The following is a 5639-nucleotide window of genomic DNA, read 5'->3' on the forward strand; positions in this document are numbered from 1 at the left end:
TAACCACTACGCTACCAGAGCTCCTTTCAAGCTGTGAATATTTAGAGGTAAATCTTGAGCATACAAGGAAAAGCAGCAATAAGAATGGAGGGGGAAAAATGAAAACAAAGACAGTAAGATGGACACCACCACCTCACCATTTCCATTAGCCCTCTGTCTTTTGGGGGCGGGGGGCATGATGGAGATTAGCTAATCAGACACAAATCTGACTTGACATTTTTTTTCTATAGCTGGGGTGTGATTTTATTGATTGAGTTATAAAACCTGTTTACATTCACTTAAATTGAAACAACCACCTTCCTACTATTATTATTCCCAACCCAGATCCACTGTTGTGGAGTCAATAGTAACTCACAGTCACCCTATAGGACAGAGAAGAATTGCTCCATAGGTTTCTCCATAGAAGCTGGCTGCCACATCTTTCTCCTACAGAGCAGCTGGTGGGTTCAAGCCATCAAGCTTTTGGTTAGCAGCTGATCATTTTAAGCTGATCACTGTGCCCCCAGCGGTCCTCCTACTAGTGCTACAAAGATAGTAAGTAAACTCCTTGACACCCGAATTCAGATATTTAATTGTACATTTATTTATTCCATAGGTAAATACCCAATCACGTTATATCGTAATAATATATTAATTTTCTCTTCCAGTAGACTCTGAGTTTCTTAAAAGTGGAAACTGTTGTCTGCGTACTTAGCACACTGCCTAGCGTACACCACCCTCAATTTTATTCCAAATAGGCAGGCATTCAAAAAAGGAACAAGGAATTCCTGTCACCCCTCATCTGTAGGGTCTTCAATGTCCTTACCAGGAAAATTAAGGGATCAAATGAGAAGATCTTAAACATTCTTTACAGCTTTAAAGTTCATTGTTCCATACTATAAACTAGCCTAAGACATTGAGCTAGCTCTTTTAAGTTATGATTATAGGCTGGAAGGGAAGTTCACATGCAACTGTATTCTAAGTCAACCCAAGACTCTGTAAGCATTATACTCGGGGGTGGGGTGGGGCGTGGTTTAAATGTTTGTGGGGAAATGGAATTACAGATAATAGAATTTTTCCATGAACTTTTTTGACTTCCTCATACTTGTTGGACAAGCTAAATGTTGGGAATACTGAGGAGAAAGGAATTACCCATGACTTTTTGAGATGACCAGGAAAAGTATTGAGAAGAAGGCAGTAGTTTGGAGGAGAGAGAGAGGCTTGAAGATTGTGTAAAAAATTTTAAAAGTCAAAACAGAAAGGAGAGAAGGTATAAAGAAGATTCCAGACAGAAAGAATGGGTGAAGTCACATCACATGCAAGATGAATTTGAGCATTTGCAAGTCCTCCTGGTGTGACAGAGAAGTAAAGGAAACCAGGAAAGGGCATGGTTTGAGTGAATGAGTGAGGTAAGAAGTCTCCAAAGGGCTGCTAAGCAAGTTCTGTCAATGTGAAAAAGTGGGAGCCATAAGCAATGCAGAGTCAGCAGATGGAGTTCCAGATTCAAGGTCTTGGGGGTGAAGCAGTTCCGAATGAAAGGTTAAAAGTGCTTCTGTATTGTTGTTGTTGTTTTAACTACTGTTGAGTCGGTTCTGACTCAGGATGATCCTTGTATAAGATTTCTGAGGAGCAAGTGGTGGGTTTGAAGCCAATCTTGTGGTTAGTAGTCCAGTGCCTCTGTATTGTTGCTGTTGAGTCCGTTTTGACTCATAATGACCTGGGATAGAGTTTCTGAGGAGCAGCTGGTGGGTTTGAACCACCAGTTTGTGGTTAACAGTCCAGTGCTGATCCTACAGCAGTGAATAAAGTGGAGGAACTGGGAATTGGGAAGTCAGTGTATTCATTTTGAAGTTGCCTTATCAAGGAGACAATAAAATTTAAAATATAGTGGTCAACACCTCTAACTTAGAATCTAACTTCTTGTGTTAGAATTGTGTGACTTTGGGCAAATGCCTAAACCTCTATGTGTTTCAGCTACCCATCTGTAATGTTTATATTATAGTAGCACCTCCTTCACAGAGTTATAACATATGTGGAAGGCACATCTAAATGTTTGACTTGCATGCAATACGTGAACAATACAAAGTCAACTTTACCAATCTTAAGAAGCCAGGTGGCATTGTGGATTAGGCAGTGGGCTGCTAACCTCAGGTCAACAGTTCAAAACCACCAGCCACTCCTCAGGAGAAAACTAAAACTCTCTATTCTGGTAAAGATTTATAGTCTCGGAAACTCCACATCGGGGTTGCTAGGAGTAGGAAACGAGTTAATGGCAGTGGATTTGTTTTGGGTCTGAGTTATCAGCTTTCTGAAACCTGAAATCAGTAAGAAGTCAGCAGGACAGTCATATTTTCATCCATATGCGAGTTTAACATTCTCACTTATCAAAGCATCTTAGACTAATACTTTGAACTAAAGAATAAGAATAAAAATCCATCCCATGCAATAAAAAAAAGGATGAAAGACTATCAATACTGTATTAGTCAGGTTGCAAAACATTCTGTGTAATTGACGTTGCTAAATTACACACGTGAAAAATGGTTTAACAAATTGTTAGGTATATTTTTTGTTCTGTTGTTATGTATATTTTTGCAACAATAAAAAAGAAAATCTACTCATAATATTCTTCTCTGTTAATGCCTTTAATTTACAGGGATGTCAAGCAATGTGAGAAACTGAAGAAGTTACTGATGTTATCTCTGGAATCCAAGAAGCTGATGCCAAAGACAACACTTTCTTGAAATCAATTAATAATCACATGCTGTATTTGGGAGACTATCAGCTCATGATTGTGGATCACTACATAGCCCAATTCATAAATATTTTATTCATGCTCTCCACAGTTCTCTGTACAAAGAACCAAAAAATCCAATAGAAACACATTGTCTATGAAAAATAAAGCATAGCAAGAGGTAGTGTGAATATAAGCACAGAACAAAGAAGACAGGAGGAGAAAAAACTTCCAGGAAGATAATGAGGACAAAGGAAAGGGGTGAGAGACTTGAAGTTGAGTGGGAAGGAGAAAGACAGGTAGAAGAGAAATAGTTAAATGAAGAAGCAGAAAAAGAAAATGAGATGGAGAAAAATGTAAGGTAACATTTGAAAAGAAGTGGAGAATGTCAAACTCGATCTTTTGTTCCTTAATAGAGTGATTTCCAGATGATAGTTGAGTAGTAAGCATTCACAAACTATTCTTGTTTTTTTAAAAAAATTTGCTGAAATAATATATTTACCAAAACAAAGCTACAGAAGCTGCTCGAAACATAAAATTCCACTGGACAAGTGAAATTATGTTGATTCAATAATAAAATGTGTTACTTAATATAGCTTAGAAGTTCTAACACTTAGGTAGATCTTTGATTAATGGAAGATATTAACACTAATTTTTATTTAATATGATGAGTTTGATAAATATAAATCTTTCAAAAGCAATGGAAGCAACAGAAATAAAGATCTCCAGCCTTACTGTGAAGCCACCTCTTTAAAAATTTAGGAACCCCTCTTCTGAATGGTTAAAATAGACAAAAAATTACTTATAGTTGTAGCTATTGATTATAGTCATATGATTGTTTAATACACATGTACGATGATTCCCAGAAAAATGTGACTGTTGACCTAAGATCTGTCTTATATGTTGATTTTGCCAAAACACAATCTCTACTGATCCCAACCTCAAAATCAACTTTTTTATTATATATTGTTGTTGTTAAGTGCCGTCGAGTCAGTTCCAACCCATAGCGACCTTGTATAGGGTTTCATATACTACCTCTTAATTTTGAATGAAAGACACAACCTCTAATAATGGAATCTGCCTCCATAAGTATCTCAATTCACATTTAGTAGTAGAAATTGTGATCATCAGCTTGTTGATACCAATGATGCTTGACTATTTTGATTCACTCATACACTATGCATAGAAGAAATGCTTGAAATCCAGGAATTATATACTATAATTTATACTATATAATAGATTATTTAATTATCACTGGAAAATAAATGTAATATATATTAGTAGAATATATGTTAAAATGACTATGATGAGCAAATAAAATATTCACAAACATGAATTGTTTTCCTTTTTACCAAAGCTCACCTTTATCCTCATATTATCTTTCTCATTTTCTCTATCTGATATGCTGGCTCCAACAATCCCTGACCCCAATAAGACCTTTACTCCCTATCTCAGCCCCTCAGGTCCTCAGTTCCCTCCCTACTCAAGTTGTTGTTATTGTTATTAGCTCCTGTTGACTTAGCCCAAACTCCTGGCAACCCTATGCATAATGAATGAAACACTGCCCAGTCTTGCCCCATTCCTGTGATCAGTTACAGATTGACCAGACCACTGTGTTCCATAGAGTTAAAAAAAAATGTTTTATTGTAAATTATATGATAGTTTACATGGGAGAACATTAGTTTTACATTCATTCTATCGTATACTGTTTCATTGCCATGGTTACAATTCCCTCCATGCATCATTAACCAACCAAAGGGTATACCCTGCAAGCCTGTCCCCTACACTCCCCCCCCACCCCGTCTTCAGCACACAGCCCCTCTCCCTCTCTGGATCTAAAGTCCCCAGCTCCTCCATCATTCCACGTCATCATCTCTGCCTCCATCTCAGGCATCACTGCTTCTCTGGGTAGGGTCCTGCTCTCAGCTCTTCTCCGTTGATGGTTCTAGGGACCTCCACTCCTAGACTGGAAAGTTAATCACTCCCTTCCTTGCTATAAAATGTCTACCTTTACATTTCCAACCCTCACAATCAGTCCTAATAACAATTATTCACTATTGTATCACAAGAGACCCATCTGCATTTCATTTCATCAGCTCTGCCTAGACAGATTGGATACTACTCACTGGAGATTCTGCCTTCCTCCATGCCCCCTGGCTCTAGGTTCCCTCTTGAAAGCTTGTAAGCCAGTCACTTCTTGCCTTTGTGCCCCTCCCCCCCCCCCATTTTGGGTAGCCAATGTCCAAGTTGCCCATCCCTGCCTACTCTGTGTGTGGAGGGGGTGGGAATGATTCTTGCTGTAAGGATTTGTTCCCTCTTCTGAGCTACTGCATCCATAGGTGTAGGTCAAGTTCATCAAATTGTATCAGATTATTCTTTTTTATCTCTTCTTTCTTCTTCTGGTTGAGCTTCCATAGAATTTTCATTGGGTGATTTTCACAAACAGATATTTCTTTCTAGTCCATCTTAGTCTGGAAGCTCCACTCAAACCTGTTAAGCATCATAGCAACACAAAAGGCTCCACTGACAGTGAGATGGTGGCTACACATGAGGTGCACTGGTTGGGAGTTGAACCCAAATTTCCCACATGGAAGAAGAGAATTTTACTACTGACCCATCAATGCCTCAATGTATACACATGAACATTCTTCTTTGAGGTTCTCTTTGACAGGTCATTAAATTAGATCCTTAAAAAGACACTATCGTTACAACTGGTAATTATTTCAATAAAAACTTATTTTAGTTATGTAAGTAAGCAGTGAAAATGCTTGTTGTTGTTAAGTGCCGTCAAGTCGGTTCCGACTCATAGCAACCCTGTATAGGGTTTCCAAGGAGCAGCTGGTAAGCTTAGACATGCAATATAAATGATAATAATACAAGAGCTGAATGAAGAAAACAATGAAATTTTGCCAAAGGACATAAAAGCAAA

Source organism: Chrysochloris asiatica, unplaced genomic scaffold, assembly GCF_000296735.1.
Source record: "Chrysochloris asiatica unplaced genomic scaffold, ChrAsi1.0 scaffold00213, whole genome shotgun sequence".
Lineage (NCBI taxonomy): Eukaryota > Metazoa > Chordata > Mammalia > Afrosoricida > Chrysochloridae > Chrysochloris > Chrysochloris asiatica.